The sequence below is a fragment of the Salmo salar genome, chromosome 21, assembly GCF_965601325.2.
Source record: "Salmo salar chromosome 21, fSalSal1, whole genome shotgun sequence".
NCBI lineage: Eukaryota > Metazoa > Chordata > Actinopteri > Salmoniformes > Salmonidae > Salmo > Salmo salar.
Window position 1 is genome coordinate 33,591,583 of NC_138311.1, and position 17,748 is coordinate 33,609,330.

Here is a 17,748-nt window from a genome sequence, read left to right on the forward strand (position 1 = left end):
TTTGCCTGTGTCTCCAATGACACCCTATTCCACATATAGTGCACTACTTTTTACCAGAGCCATATAGGGCAACACATTTTGTGCACTATGTGAGGGATAGCTAGTCATTATGAGTTTTATTCAGCCTGTCTGAATGAGGTAAGATGGCAGTGGGACAGACAGACAGTCTGTCTGACTGACTGGCTGGCCTAAAGCCCCTAGCACAGCCATTCTCCAGCCAAGAGTGACTGCATCACCCTCAACAAGCCTCTACACACACATACACACACAGAGGCAGCAGCACCACCTCTCAATGTCACAATCACGCTTCATGCAGAATGGAAAATCTCCTGGATTATGTTTATGCATATTGTATAGACGGGTGGGTTGTTTAGCAACAGAACCGATGCATGCACAACAGTGGAGAAAACATGCGCGGTTGGCTTAGAATTAAAGGACTGTTGACAACATGTAAACTATTTCCTCTCAATCTTTATTGAAACCATAAATACATTTGCAAAATGATCACTTGTTGTCTCTCAAATACATTGTTTCGGAGAGGGGGAGTGAAGAGGTGCTTCAGGGATTTGTTGGCTGCCCATCCTCATAAGAAGGAAGGGAAACCTATGTATGTTCTGCCATGGCATGTTCAAAGTTTAAAAGTGCGGCAGCTTCTGTTCTTCTACAGTATATCTTCAATCGCCTGGGGATTGAGGCTTCAGTCAGCCATCTGACCCCCATCTAAACTCCAACCCTTCAGAAGCCTGTTCAGTGAGTCAGCAGGTTTAACCAGCCTCTGATGACAGGGCTGTTCTGTCTATGCTGGCATAGGTCTCTCTGACAGGTGCCATTTACTGTAGTGTTGCCCCGGGTACATCTTACCGTACCTGCTTATCTGGGCTCTCTGCCGAGTTTGTTTCTCCCATACTTCCTCACATCCTGTAATTACCTTTTTATTTGTTCTTTCACTCAGGTGCTTTCCACCGCGGCAACCGCAACTGCTTTGAGTTATTATCTAAATTAAGAGGGTGGTGACCGCTTCTGAATAACAGAAGGCATGACAGTCATTCTGATCTTTGCACTACAGGGGTGTGTGTGTGTGTGTGTGTGTGTGTGTGTGTGTGTGTGTGTGTGTGTGTGTGTGTGTGTGTGTGTGTGTGCGCTAGGTCATAAATTGAGATGGGAACTTTTCAATCAATTGTCATCGTTTCTGGTTCCATAGCAGGTGTTGTCTGGCTGTACCCAGGTCCTGGAGCTCTTCATATTTAGAATGTGTAAAACCACATGTTAGTTCTGTTATTTTACTAGCAGTTTATTGTTATGATGACTAGTTTTCATGGTACCCAGTCTCTTGTGCCACGTCGTACACATACATACGTACGCAGACACACTGACATTCAGAGTTCCAGTACCAGTATCATGCAGTATTGATGGGGGGGTGAAGATATCAACAGATATAAAATATACATCACCTCAACTCAGGGCTGCTCTTTCACAACTGTTTAGTGTTGCATCAGATACACGACTGCTAACAGGGTGTACGTAGGCTATGTCCTGCAATAACCACAATACAGGTTGTTTTCTTAAAGCTACTGTTTAGTCTCAACCACACACTGACGTCATTGGCAGTGAGTCATGCTGACCTCGGTCAGAGCTCGTTAAAGTCCTAATATTACACAGATCGATTGTCAGAAATCATATGTCCCAACCTGGTTCATTCTTAGTGGTGTGAGTGAGAATGGATTTTGTTTGTACATGTCTTTTCAGCTGACAGAACACACCCACAGGCATAGAGCATACTGAAGGCACTGGGTTCTTTTCTAAAGCTGCATGCATTGGACACACCCACCTAGCTACACCCACACAGCCCTGTGGTAATAGAGGTGTATGAAGTAGAGGAGCAGGATTCCCCCTCTCTCATGTCTCGGATTCCCCCTCTCTCATGTCTCGGATGGATGTGTTGCGTTCAGAACAAGGAGGAGATGTTTTAACAGACTTTTTAGGGCCAGCAATCACGGAACCAAACATGTCATCCATTTATTTATTTTCCAAGTTATATCACACACTATTTTACATACAGCAGGTTCTTAAAGAGCAAAAGAGTGATCTGCTTCATGTTTTCCTTTTTGCCATGGAAACAATATTGTGACACTGGTATTGTCACAACCTTATTACTTTATTTTTGTTTTGGAACCAGCTAGTTCAGGTTACATTACATCATCCTGTACTTACTCATGCTCACATGAATAGTCAGTGAAATTATAGTTCTTCAAAACATTCATGCATCACCTAAACTGAGTACACAAAACATTAGGAACACCTGCTCTTTCCATGACAGACTGACCAGGTTAATCCAGGTCAAAGCTATGATCCCTTATTGATGTCATTTGTTAAATCCACTTCAATCAGTATAGATGAAGGGGAAGAGACGGGTTAAAGAAGGATTTTTAAGCTTTGATACAATTTAGACATGGATTTAAGTGCCTTTTGAATGGGGTATGGTTGTAGGTACCATGCGCCAAGAACTGCAACGCTGCTGGGTTTCTCACGTTCAAAGGTTTGCCGTGTTTGTCAAGAATGGTCCACCACCCAGGCACCCAAAGGACATCCAGCCAAGTTGACACAACTGTGGGAAGCAGTGAAGTCAACATGGGTCAGCATCCCTGTGGAATGCTTTTTACACCTTGTGAAGTCCATGCCCTGATGAGGGGTGCACTTAATATTAGGAAGGTGTTCCTAATGTTTTGTACACTCAGTGTAACTGCACAACAACTTTAATTAACTATTTATTGAGTTTTATAAAGGCACGCTGATGCATTACCTTGCCGACTCTTGCTAGGTCTCTGTTACTATAATTCTTTTGACTCATTACATACGCTGCTGCTACTGCTTATCTATCCTGCTGCATAGTCACTTTACCCCTACCTATATGTACACTACCATTCAAAAGTCACTTAGAAATGTCCTTGTTTTTGAAAGAAAAGCATGTTTTTTTTGTCCATTTAAAATAACATCAAATTGATATCTGAATATGAACTGTACAGTGGCTTGCGAAAGTATTCTCCCCCTTGGCATTTTTCCTATTTTGTTGCCTTACAACCTGGAATTAAAATAGATTTATTGGGGGGGTTGTATCATTTGATTTACACAACATGCCTAACACTGAAGATGTAAAATATTTTTTCTTGTGGAACAAGAAATGAGACAAAAAAACTGAACTTGAGCGTGCATAACTATTCACCCCCCAAGTCAATACTTTGTAGAGCCACCTTCCCCACAGCGTGATGCTGCCACCACCATGTTTCACTGGGATGGTGTTCTCGGTGTGATGAGAGGTGTTGGCTTTGCACCAGACATAGCGTTTTCCTAGATGGCCAAAAAGCTTTTTATTTTAGTCTCATCTAACCAGAGTACCTTCTTCCATATGTTTGACGAGTCTGCCACATGCCTTTTGGCGAACACCAAAGGTGTTTGCTTGTTTTTTTCTTTAAGCAATGGCTTTTTTTCTGGCCATTCTTCCGTAAACCCCAGCTTTGTGGAGTGTACGACTTAAAGTTGTCCTATCGACAGATACTCCAATCTCCGCTGTGGAGCTTTGCAGCTCCTTCAGGGTTAGATTTAGTCTCTTTGTTGCCTCTCTGATTAATGCCCTCCTTGCCTGGTCTGTGAGTTTTGATGGGCAGCCCTCTCTTGGCAGGTTTGTTGTGGTGCCATATTCTTTCAATTTTTTAATAATGGATTTAATGGTGCTCTGTGGGATGTTCAAAGTTTCTGATATATTTTTTTTAACCAACCCTGGTCTGTACTTCTCCACAATTTTGTCCCTGACCTGTTTGGATAGCTCCTTGGTCTTCATGGTGCCGCTTGCTTGGTGGTGCCCCTTGCTTAGTGGTATTGCAGACTGGGGCCTTTCAGAACAGGTATATATATATATATATATATATATATATATATATATATATTACTGAGATCATGTGACAATTAGATTGCACGTAGGTGGACTTTATTTAACTAACTAATTATGTGACTTCTGAAGGTAAATGGTTGCACCAGATCTTATTTAGGGGCTTCATAGCAAAGGGGGTGAATATATATGCACGCACCAGTTTTTCTTTTTTTTGAATTCTTTGAAACAAGTAATTTTTTTTATTTCCCTTCACCAATTTGGACTATTTTTTTGTGTATGTCCATTACATGAAATCTAAATAAAAATCAATTTAAATTACAGGTTGTAATGCAACAAAATAGGAAAAATGCCAACGGGGGTGAATACTTTTGCAAGGCACTGTAACTCAGTAAAATCTTTGAAATTGTTGCATGTTGCGTTCATATTTTTGAAAACTGTATATATATTTTTCTGCACTGTTGGGAAGGGCCCGTGTAAGTGAACATTTCACTTTTAGTCTACACCTGTTGTTTACAAAGCATGTGACAAATTGATTTGATAAAGGTTGGGTAAAATGTATCAATGTCTGTTTGGAGAGAGGAGCATTTTGCTAATGTGTAGAGTGGACTGGGTCTGTAGGGTCGGTAGAGCTTTTAGGTACAAGGTCAGTATCTGCAGACTCGACAGGACTCAGGAGAGACTCGGAAGGTAATGGATCTATGACAAGGCAGGACTGAGGAGAGACCAAGGTAATGGGTCTCATTTCAGCCATGAGTCACTTCTCTCCTGAAACGTGTGTGTTTGGTAGTCTTTGCTAGTCTTTGGGGACATCTAGTGGTTATTTGGCTGTCAGGATTCAGTTTTTTTTCTAAGCAAGCAAAATACATTGTTGGCGATTTTAGCATGTAAATCTTGGTGGGGCAAACACAACAACAAAATGGGGGCTGCATGCCAGCAAAGCCACTACACAACACTAAACAATACATTAATTGCACTAGAACGGTGACAAACGGTGCCCACAAACTGTTAGGGCCTACATAAAGCTGTCCCAACAGCAGAGTCCCAACAGCAGTCCCAACATCTTACCACTGCTGCACCTGGCTATCAGCGGAGCCTTGTCTGGCAGCGAAACAGTTCATTCAGCCTCATTTAATGCCTTTAAAAGAAACATAGCTGATAAGGCTGACTTGCTTTAACAAATGTGCTTTCTACTGACAATTGAGATGTACAAACTATGGCATAAGGGGACAACAAGCGGAAAAGAGGCAATCTGTTTCGATTAAGACATTAATTAGCTAGCTAGGACGATCGTAGACAATATAACTATTTATTCAGCACTTTTGAAACGTACAGCGACAGAATTCAGAACATGGGCCGTTCTTTGTGTTCCCCCTGTACACCAAGTCAGAACCGTAGGATAAATAAAGGGGGCATGTAAGCAGACAATGAAAGCTCTTAGAATATTCAATGATTGCATTTCTCTAAAACAGGTTAAAGGCTACATGTAGTGGTGCAACGGATCACAAAACTCACTGATCGGATCACGGTTTTGAGTCAGGGATCGTATAATTATTTTGGATCAGGGAAAAAAAGGGAGACAAATATAACTTTGCTTTCCATTTATTACTTAAAGAACACTTACAGCAAGGAACTTTTCAATGTTTAAATACAATATTAAAATAAAATATTCAATACTGAATTAAATTAAAGTTAAATAAAAGTGCAATATGAGGCATGATACCTTCTTCATTTGAACAATGGTGAATGAAAAAATAGCCTTTGTCCACATCATCAAAAAAAAGAAAGAAAGCAAAGCAGACCTGAGCTTATAACGCCAAATTATTTTTCAAAAAGATGAGGATGTCTACATTGTCTGGGGAGAGGGTAGACTTCTTTGCAGTCACTATGTCCCCTGCCGTGGAGAACACCCTCTCACTAGGTAATGAAGTGCCAGGCACAGCCAAGTAGCTTCTTGCCATCATGGCAATGTGAGGGTATTTACACTCCATTGCTTTTCCACCATGCCAGTGGATCACCATCCACTGGAATACCGCTTGCTGCCTTGTAGGATGACGCCACCTCTTTGATGGTGTTGGCAAACGTGTTGCCTGTGTCCTTGCTCGCAAAGGTCTCCCCGAAAAGCTCCTTCATGGCCAAATGATTTTGTGGAGGAGATGCCTCTGAGTCTGCTCCTGTCGACTCTGTGGCTTGACCCTGCAGAAAAAAATGACTTGATCTATTCAACTAATTACTTATTTTCATATTTCATAGAAGTATAATTATGGCAATAACATTTAATACAATTTCAAATAAAATAATAATAGCAATAGCATAGACTAAGATTAGACAGCACCATATTTAGTAATTCAGTAATTCACTCTTTTTTTTGTTACCTCTTCAGTGGCCACAATCTCAGTGGTGAGACCACTGTATGTCCTCCGCCATAGGGCAGGGTCTAGGTGAGACAGGGACTTGAACCTTGGATCCAGTGCAGTAGATCTAGGAAAGTAGTCCTGTACATTAGGGGGGTATCTGGGGTGCAGGGCTCTCTAATGACAGGCTTGACATGTCTTGTGATGGTGCGGTCTTCCTCACTTGGGGCCATGGATTGTAGAATCCTTGTTTTCAGAGGTAGGATCATGGACAAAGACGTTGCAGTTTCAGTGCTCAATAGGGTTGTAACCAGTTTGAGCACCTCCCCTGCCACTTTCACGTCATCATCCGACAAGGTGATGATATCTTTCTTTTTTTCAGGATCTTGTCTGTCAGTACAGACTATACAGCTGCCTGCTGTTCAAGATAGCGCTCCAATATGTCATTCCATCTTGTTGTGACATCGTGTAGCACAAACTCCAAAAGGTTCTGGGACACTGTAAAGTCCATGGAGAATAAGAGCACCTCCTCCCAGCTGCCCACTGCACTGAGGCTAGGAAACACTGTCACCACCGATAAATCCACGATAATCGAGAAATTCAATAAGCATTTTTCTACGGCTGGCTATGCTTTCCACCTGGCTACCCCTACCCCGGTCAACAGCTCTGTACCCCGCCACTGCAACTTGCCCAAGCCTCCCCCATTTCTCCTTCACCCAAATCCAGATAGCGGATCTTCTGAAAGAGCTACAAAATCTGGACCCCTACAAATCCGCTGGGATAGACAATCTGGATCCTCTCTTTCTAAAATTATCCGCCGCAATTGTTGTGACCCCTATAACTAGCCTGTTTAAACTTCTCTTTGGTATCGTCTGCGATCCCTGAAGATTGGAAAGCTGCCCCGATCATCCCCCTCTTAAAAGGGGGTGACACTCTAGTCCCAAACTGTTACAGAGTATTATCTATCCTACCCTGCCTTTCTAAAGTCTTCGAAAGCCAAGTTAACAAACAGATCACAGACCATTTCGAATCCCAACATACCTTCTCCGCTATGCAATCTGGTTTCCGAGCTGGTCATGGGTGCATCTCAGCCACGCTCAAGGTCCTAAATGATATCATAACCACCTTCGATAAAAGACAATACTGTGCAGCCGTCTTCATCAACCTGGCCAAGGCTTTCGTCTCTGTCAATTACTGCATTCTTATCGGCAGACTCAACAGCCTTTGGTTTTTCAAATGATTGCCTCGCCTGGTTCACCAACTACTTCTCAAACAGAGTTCAGTGTGTCAAATCGGAGGGCATGTTGTCTGGACCTCTGGCAGTCTCTATGGGGGTGCCGACTCTTTTCTCTGTATTTATCAATGATGTTGCTCTTGCTGCTGGTGAGTCTCTGATCCACCTTTACGCAGACTACACCATTCTGTATACTTCTGGCCCTTCTTTGGACACTGTGTTAACTAACCTCCAGACGAGCTTCAATGCCATACAACTCTCCTTCCGTGGCCTCCAACTGCTCTTAAATGCAAGCAAAACTAAATGCATGCTCTTCAACCGATCGCTGCCCGCACCCGCCCGTCCGTCTAGCATCACTACTCTGGATGGTTCTGACTTAGAATATGTGGACAACTACAAATGCCTAGGTGTCTGGTTTGACTGTAAACCAAGCCATGAGGTCGAAGGAATTGTCCGTAGAGCTCCGAGACAGGATTTTGAGGCACAGATCAGGGGAAGGGTGACAAATGTTCTGCAGCATTGAAGGTCCCCAAGAACACAGTGGCCTCCATCATTCTTAAATGGAAGTAGTTTATAACCACTAACACTCTTCCTAGAGCTGGCCAAACTGAGCAATTAGGGGAGAAGGGCCTTGGTCAGGGAGGTGACAATGAATCTAATGGTCAGTTCCTCTGTGGAGATGCGAGAACTTCCAGAAGGACAGCCTTCTCTGCAGCACTCCACCGATCAAGCCTTTATGGTAGGGTAGAATGGCCAGGTGGAAGTCACTCCTCAGTAAAATACCCTTTGAGAGGATCTGCATAGAAGAATGGGAGAACTTGTAGTGTCATACCCAAGAAGACTCAATGCTGTAATCGCTGCCAAAGGTGCTTCAACAAAGTACTGCGTAAAGGGTCTGATTACTTATGTAAATGTGATAGTTGTTTTTTATTTTGAATATATTATCAAACGCTTCTAAAAACCAGTGTTTGCTTTGTCATTATGGGGTATTGTGTGTAGATTTGATGAGGGGGGGGAACTATTTAATACATTTTAGAATAAGGCTGTAACATAACAAAATGTGGAAAAAGTCAAGGGCCCTGAATACTTTCCGAATGCACGTTATATATATTTGTTATGTTACAGCCTTATTCTAAAATGTATTAAATAGTTCCCCCCCCCCCCATCAGATCTACACACAATACCCCATAATGACAAAGCAAACACTGGTTTTTAGAAATGCAGTAAGACAGTGTGTGTGTGTGTGTGTGTGTGTGTGTGTGTGTGTGTGTGTGTGTGTGTGTGTGTGTGTGTGTACACAGTCATTGCTGTTATGGGAAAACTCTAAACTGTGCTGTTACCTCTAACGTCCACCAGATGTCAGTGTCATTCCTTTAATCATCATCCTCCTCCCTCTGCTGTTCACTGGAGAATCTCCCTGATGGGCAGAGTTTGCCTGCTGGTTTTGGGGAGAGAGAGAGAGAAAACTGTGGACTTATACTGTGTAAATATTCCCCACTGGGTCTGAAGTGGTTTATAAAAATAAATAATTATGTATGCCATTTAGCAGACGCTTTTAAGCGACCTGGGGCCTGTTGCACAAAACTAGGATAAGGGATTAAGCCAGGATATCTTGGTGATCCTGGCTCAATTGATCCGTAATCCGGTTGCACTAAAGATGGATAGGGGGCAGGAGGATATGTTATGGTATAAATTACCATGGAGATTTATTCTGTGGAGCTAGCCTGCTCCAGACCAGGCTAAATTCCAGGATCTATTTAATCTCATCCCTAATGTCAGTCAGCAGTCACCACAAATGGAAACCAATAGTTATTTCACTGCTCACTATACATTGTTATCACATAACTAGACCCACTGTCATTATTTAAACGTTTGTGATCATTAATTTCAATGATTTTGGATAAAAAATAATTTTTAGATTATGTTGCTATCATTAGATAATTTACAGTTTCCCATAGACTATAAGGCTATATATAAAATGATAGAATATTAGGGCCACAGAGGGGAAAAAAACACAAGTAATAATATTGTAACCGGTTGTTTTAAAGGAGGACAGTTGTTAAAATGACAGATGTGGGGCATTTCGTGAAATTGTACTTCAGTATGGTTTCATAAACAAAGACATGCTGATGTGCCAGAATATTAAGTATCACATTGTCATAAGTATCAAAACTGTAAAAACAATATGTAGCTTTTCTGCAGAAAGAACCAGCCTCATAAATTTATGACTTTATCCTTTTTCTTCAGTGTGGCCCTAGTACTCTGTCATATAAACAAATACACATTCCATATGAATATAAAAACACAATGTGTAACATTATGTTCCTTTATTGAATAAGGACAAAACAAAGCAGGTAAACCATCAGCTCCTTTCGAAACTGAAGTCACAGTGACTACAAGATGGAAAGCACAGAATCCAAGCATATTATACAAAATGATACATACACATTCAAAGGTCTGTATATAACACACCCTGCATGTCTGCACACTAAAATAAATGCAGGACAAATCCATACACATCAACTGAACAGACAAATGAATGGATGCAGTAGCCTCCCTGCAGCCTTGTATTACACACAGTATACCGCACAAACATCATAAGAGGCCAAATTCGTAAAAAAACGCACCCAAAAAAACCCCAATTCCTCTGCCACCGCAGGACATATTTAACCAAAATTGAAAGCACACATACTAACTAAAATAATTCAACACATATTGGTCCCTCAGCAGCCGACCACTGTCGTCATCAGGGAAGATTGCCGGATTGTCCCAGTCCATGGCTGGTGGCACTCTGGGGGCCCTCTCCTTCCTCAGGCAGGCCACATTGTGGAGGACAGCACAAGCCACAGTAATATCACATGCCCTAACAGGGCTGACCCTTAATTTGTGAAGGCAGTGAAAGCGTGCCTTCAGGAGGCCAAAGGTCATTTCAACTCTGGCCCTGGTCCTGGCATGGGCATGGTTGTAGGCCTGCTGTGCTTCCTGGGGGTCTGTGAAAGGTGTCAGGAGAAAAGGCTGGCAGCCATACCCCCTGTCTCCCAGCAGCACACCAGAGAATTCACCTGTCAACACAAAATCTCATCATTACTACCTCATAAACACAGTGATATTCTTGACACAGCCATGATGGTTATAAATAGGGGTTGTGTGGCTTACCTTGTGATAGGCACTGATAGATTTCAGAGGCCCGAAAGATTCTGGAGTCATGGACTGAGCCAGGCCATTTTGCCACAACATTGCTGATCACAGTCAGCATTGCAGACCATCTGAAATCATAAGATGAGGAATATTACACCAATCAATGCACATCACTGGCAATGCAGAGTGTTCGTCAATGGACAATATCAAAAAGTTATGTTCACCTGAACATTAATGCTGTGAAAGGATTTCCTATTCACAAAATCGGCCTCATGGGCACCTGAGGGGGCTTTTATCCTTATGTGTGTGCAGTCCACTGCACCAATGACATTGGGGAAACCTGTCACACAAAGTAATGAGTATCCTACTATGTGTTAACAGTTGTCCTGTAATTTGTAGATCCTCTTACCTGCAATCCTATAGAACTCCTCTTTGATGTCACAGAGTCTTCTGTGGCCAGGGAAGGAGATGAAGACATCTGCTAATGCTTTGATAGCCAGACACACACTCCTTATTGTGCGGCAAATTGTGGCCTTGTTCAGCTGTTCTGCATCCCCCACTGAGTACAGGAAGGCTCCACTAGAAAAAAAGCGCAAGGCCACACAAACCATTTGCTCCACACTCAGTGCATGGCTCCGTGCAGTGCGGTGCTTAATCCTGGGACCCAGTAGTCTGCATAGATACCTGATGCCATCTGCAGAAAACCTGTATCTTTCATATAGATGGTCATCAGGGAAGGCCAGTGGGTCCAACCAGTCCCTGAAGACCCTTTCTCGCCTGAAGGCTCTCCTCAGCACAAGTGCTTCTTCATCCACCACATCTCGCACGAATGGGCATGCCATTGTCAGAGCAGAAAGGAACACACAATTTTGGGCCTTCATATAGGCTAGTGGCCACACCTGGTGCTGGGGGGGTGGGCAAAAGAGGGCGATGCCTTATAACGATGACTTGGTTGTACTGATTGCTGGGAAAATAAAAAAAACCTTAGAAAGATGCCACCGTCCTGTGTGCTCACAATAAGAGCTCATATGTCATGGCTCACTTGACTTTACGAGAATATACCTAATTTTTATTTTGAGCTGTGTCATCTTCTTGGAGCTGGGGGAGGAAAGAAAAATAATGATTAATACATTTGTGTTACAGTTAGCATACAGTGTACATTGAAGGCATATCTCACCTCCCTCTCAAGTTTTTTTATTTCAAGGTCCAGTTTCCTAATTGTCCTCTTTTTTATTTCGGACTCCAGTGCAAGATTTTCCATCTTTTTCTTCTTGTACTGAATGTCTATGTCTGCCAGTTCTATTTGGCGCCGGAGGTGGTTGCCATACAACTTTCTGATAGCTTGTGAGCTCTGTGAACACAATACAATTAGCGCAGCTGGAATTTGGCAGGATGTGGTGTCCTTTTATTAATACGCACTATGTTGCCAGGCTGGTTTTCCCACTGTATAGCATCTGGGTCCTGTAAAAGAAATTAGATTTTTTGATTTTGATGAGGACTCCTCACCATTGTAGAGTAAATAGTACTTTCACAGTCTTAACATGATACCTCATGCCTTCTGGAATCCAGAGAGATGGTCTCCTCCTCATCATCGTCTCCATCATGTGCTGTTGCTGCTGCACTGGGGCCTTCACCCTATCACATTTAATCGGATTCATATTGAAGCTAGTAGACAAGACATGCCAGGCCTACAGTATGCCTTTGATGGAGTACTCACTGGATCAGCATCGTCTGGTGCTTGTGCTGGTGGCTCTAACAGGAACACAGTGCTGCCAGACACTGCAAGGCAATAGGTAAACCAAAGTCAGACAGTCCAAATTGATTCAATATGAATGTGGTTGTATCCCATGTAGAGATGGAAGGACATACCTTGAATGAAGCGGGTGGCATCTTGGGAGGAACCTATGCTCGTCTCTTTCCCCCCAGGGATCCCCTCTAAGACGGGCCTGCCTTTATTTAGCTCCAAGGCCATGTCCTCTGCTGGGGTAAGGTCAGCCTTTGGTGACCCACCACCCGTGCCTTGTCTGTGGGTATTCTTTTTCACTGCTAAAACAGTACAGACAATGTGTGAGCAGGCACCTTCTGGGTACAATATATGCTTGTGCTTTGTTAAATATTAGTCAGGGACCATACCATTCTGCAGAATGTTCTTGTATTTGATTTTGACCTGCTGCCATGTCCGTTTTGGCCCGTTCATGTTTAATCTACACACACACACACACACACACACATTTAATGGAGTCACACTGCAAAAAATTACTTGGTATTTTTGTCTTGTTTTCAGTAAAAATATCAAAAAATCTATCATAGCTTTATACAGTGTGATGGAGTTACTTTACACAATTTCACTCATATCTGCAGTGCATTTCAATTAAAAATTTAACCGTTTCATAATTACAGTACAACTGCATTTTTGGAGATGTGAATTAAATATTTGAATTGTAATTGTGATGTTTCAGCGGAGCGGTGACTGTGTAATTGTGCACTACTTACGCATTCAGGCGGTCTGCAATACTTTGCCACGCTTTTTCTCTTTGCTTTATCACTGTGGCGGTGTTGCCTTTCTTCTTAATTATATATTTTACCTCCTCGTATGCCTCCATGAGGATTTGTGCTTCCGACGGGGAAAAGTACGCGGCTCTAGTTGCCATGGTAAATCAGTTAATCTGTGATCTGTGGCGGGGTCTATTTGAGTGAGCCGTGAGCGCGCACCTATCCAGGATTGGTTTCACCTGGCTTAATGAATCCGTGTCTGCTCATCCTGGCTTGGTCTTTGTGCAACCAATTAAGCCTGGACGCACATGTTTTGGCTTCATTGAGCTCAGCTGAGTCATTTATCCCGGATGTCTTAATTCTACTTTTGTGCAACAGGCCCCTGGTCATGTGTTGCATAGGTATATTTCTTCAAGTATGGTTAGAGATTTGCTGTACTGGTGTGAAGTGGGAGGAGACCAGTGGACAGTTACCTAATGATGTTACTTTGAGTAACAATGACAAAACCACACCCCGGCCTCTGAATGTATGGAACACATAGCCTTACCTAGTCATGGCCTAGAGGAATAGGCCTGTTTATGGCTATGGTGTAGTAGTGTTTAAGATTAGGCTGGGTGAGGATAGGCCCTATCCTAGTGAGGATAGGCCCTAAGAGGGTGTGCGTGTGTGGAGTGACTTGTGGCACGGGTATCTATACTACTATGGGCATTTGTTAGGAAGATATTTTCTGTTGTGTAACCGTATAATGTAACCTACACACAGGCTCTACCAATAATTGTTTTGCTCTACCCTCCCTTTTGGCCTAGTCACTGTTCCTGCCCTAACCTTCACCTTGCCTAACCCCACTATTTACCTGTGTATTACTTACACACACACACACACACACACACACACACACCCACACACACACACACACACACACACAGAGAGAGAGAGAGCCTGCATTCACTGTAAACCTACAGTGCATTCGGAAGGTATTCAGACCTCTTGTCTTTTTCCACATTTTGTTATGTTAGTCTTATTCTAAAATGGATTAAATAGTTTTTTTCCCTCACCAATCTACACACAATACCCCATAATGACAAAGCAAAAATAGGTTTTTACCACAAGTGGACTCCAATCAAGTTGTAGAAACATCTCAAGGATGATCAATGGAAACAGGATGCACCTGAGCTAAATTTCGAGTGTGATAGCTAGAGTTGCACATTTTGGGGAATATTCAGAAGTGGAAACTTTCTGTGGGAATTAACGGGAATATATGGGAATTACCGTGAATATATGGGAATTAATGGAAATATATGCAAATGAATAATAATAACATTTAAATGTAGATGTTTTTTGCATTGGATATATGTACCATTTCATATGGAGACAAACATAAGCCGTTTACCTTATCATAAGTAGACATAATTGCAAATTATTAAAACCTTACAATAGAAATAAAAAACAATTTAGTTACGAATTTAACTTAAATTAGTTGACTATTCACATGGGATGATTTCACTGAACAACAAAAGAAAGGGAATATTGAATGATCCCCAATGGTCCATCCAAACGTTTTTAACATACATCTGTAAAATGATAGTCTAGAAACTAAAGCTTTGGTTGTCTTCCTCTCTGGCTTCCATGTCTTCTGACCTCCTCAAAGTCCACCTCTTGAAAATCAGACTCTGAGGCCTCATCTTCACTGTCACTTTCCAACCTTGAGGATGGATCGTTGTCAGGCTCAAAAAGCCTCAAATTTGCACGGATGGCCACCAATTTTTCAACCCTTGTATTGGTCAGCCTGTTGCATGCTTTGGTGTGTGTTCCCAAACAAGGACCAGTTGCGCTCTGAGGCGACTGATGCTGTTGGGATTTGGAGGATGATGGAGGCAACAGGGGAAAGAGCCTCAGATCCACAAAGTCCCTTCTACCAGGTGGCTGATGAGATATGTTGGCATGACTGCCATTGTGCATCTCCATCCCAAAGCCCTTGCTTGGAAGTGTACTTCGCCAGACTGCCACCACCTCGTCCAGACCAAGGTGGTGAGACATGGTTGTGATGACACCGTAGGCCTTGTTGATCTCTGCACCAAATAGGATGCTCGTGCCAGCATACTTGGGGTCAAACATGTACGCTGCGGCATGGATGGGCTTCAGACAGAAGTCGGTGCGCTTTTTGATGTATTTCAGAACTGCAGTTTCCTCTGCTTGGAGCAACAGTGAAGTGGACAGGGCAGTACGGATTTCTTCCCTTACATCTGCAAGCAGAGTCTGAACATCAGACATGATGGCATTGTCTTCCCCTCCAGGACACTGTCAAATATGATGACACCACCCCAATGGGTGTTGCTGGCCAGCTTCAATGTGGTGCTCTTATTCTTCTCATTTTGCTTGGTGAGGTAGATTGCTGCTATAACATGATGACCATTCACATACCTAACCATTTTGTTGGATCTTTTGTAGAGTGTACCCATTGTTTTGTGTCCCATGATGTCCTTGATGAGCAGATTCAATGCATGAGCAGCACAGCAAATGGGTGTGATGTGTGGGTAGGACTCCTCCACTTTAGACCAAGCAGCCTTCATGTTGTCAGCATTGTCTGTCACCAGTGCAAATACCTTCTGTGGTCCAAGGTCATTGACTGCCTTCAGCTCATCTGCAATGTGAAAACCGGTGTCTGTTGTCCCTTGTCTGTGCTCTTGTAGAATACTGGTTGAGGGGTGGAGATGATGTAGTTAATTATTCCTTGCCCACGAACATTCGACCACCAATCAGAGATGACTGCAATAGTCTGCTTTCTCTGATTTGCTTGACCTTCACTTGATCTCTGTTGAACTCTGCATCCAGCAAATTAGTAGATAAAGCATGTCTGGTTGGAGGGGTGTATGCTGGGCGAAAAACATTCAGAAATCTCTTCCAATACACATTGCTTGTGAGCATCAGAGGTGAACCAGTTGCATACACAGCTCGAACAAGACATTAATCAGCATTTCTCTGACTACGTTCCGCCATTGAGTCAAAAAAAAATCTGATTCCAGGAGGACCATGAGCTGTTGCTATCGATAAGATGTCCAATTCATAATTTTCATCTAGAATAGAAGTAGAGGGATTTTTGTCAGGTTGCTTGTTGTGAGCACTGAGGGAACTATGCTCTTGGCCAGATGATTCTGCATCTTTGTTGCGTTCTTCACATATGATTTGGCACAGTATTTGCAAATGTACACCGCTTTTCCTTCTACATTAACTGCAGTGAAATGTCTCCACACATCAGATAGTGCACGTGGCATTTTCCTGTAAAGATTAGAAGAAAAAAAAGGTAAAAAAAAAAAAACTGAATTCCATGTACAGATAAATTAGTTTAAACAGTTAGATTAAACAACTCCTTTGTAAGATGTTTTAAAATGAAACATGTATGGAAACGGGTGAATTAACGCTCCTCAGTTAGCAGGCTCATGCAAGCGAAAACCCACATGGTAGCAAAAACTAACTAGCAGAAATTGTTAACAAGTTAGAAATGATTTAAACACACTTTGCTCTAGGCTACTATTTACTAGTTAACCTCTTTGCGGTAGGTGGGACAGCGCCCCGCATACAAAAGCATTACAAACATTTTCCAAGCAAGCAGAGGTGTCACGAAAGTCAGAAATAGCGATAAAATAAATCACTTACCTTTTGAAGATCTTCCTCTGTTTGCAATCCAAAGGATCCCAGCTACATCACAAATGGTCGTTTTGTTCGATAAAGTCCTTTATATCCCAAAAAAAGTCAATTTATTTGGTGCGCTTGACTCAGTTATCCACCGGTTTCCCTCGTTCAAAATGCATACAAATGAATCCCAAAGGTTACCAATAAACTTCGTCCAAACAAGTCAAACAATGTTTATAATCAATCCTCAGGTACCCTAATATGTAAATAAACGCTAAAATTTAAGACGAAGAATAGTATGTTCATTACCGGAGATAAATAACAAAGTGCGCGCCCTCACCGACGCGCGCCCTCAGTCAACTTTTTTGATGAATTTTATCAAAATTCCCAGGCTTAACTTCCCATCAAAGAATTCAGGAAAAATTCCAGAAATGTACCGAAAGTTTCTGACCCTTTGCAAAGGGTCTGAATACTTTTGTAAATAAGGTATTTCTGTTTTTTAATTTTTAATGTTGCAAACATTCCTAAAAACCTGTAGATTGATGAGGGAGAAATTACATTTAATCCATTTTAGAACAAGGCTGTAACGTAACAAATTGTGGATAAAGGTAAGGGGTCTGAATATTTTCTGAATGCACTGTATACCAAATGCTGTTCAGAAGTGACTTGTGGCAGTCACACCCTTGTTGAACTTTGTGAATCATGTGTGGATGTATGTATGTACTATACTGTATGTTAATCTGTTGTTTTGTCTCCCTTCCCCCCCATGTTCTCTCCTGACCTACCCTTTTGCTGCCCACCTGTAGGTGAGTTCCCTTATGCCATTACATTAAACAGTGAAATATGTAGTTAGTAGGGGCGTTTCACAAAATGAGTGCCTTTTGTGTCCCTTTGATATTATGAATAGAAATTGTCCACCCATACTGCATTCCAAAAGCCTGTTATATTAAATAGTGCACTTTTAATATAGACCACATGGAAAGTTCAATATATGAATAAAGGCTTGCTAAAGTGCA

General features: G+C 42.2%; 1 protein-coding gene and 1 long non-coding RNA gene across 2 annotated transcripts in view; one reads left to right on the forward strand and one right to left on the reverse strand.

The window, feature by feature from the left end:
• The window catches only part of LOC106582217 (TSC22 domain family protein 1), an 83,519-nt gene that overhangs the window by 34,128 nt on the left and 31,643 nt on the right, over window positions 1–17,748 (forward strand). The gene's annotated exons all lie outside the window — the stretch shown is intronic.
• Window positions 12,024–13,487, reverse strand: LOC145862580 (uncharacterized). The gene is made up of 3 exons (XR_014382052.1): window positions 12,743–13,487; window positions 12,479–12,655; window positions 12,024–12,388 (listed from the first exon to the last, which is right to left on the reverse strand). It is a non-coding gene; the product is annotated as an uncharacterized LOC145862580 (long non-coding RNA).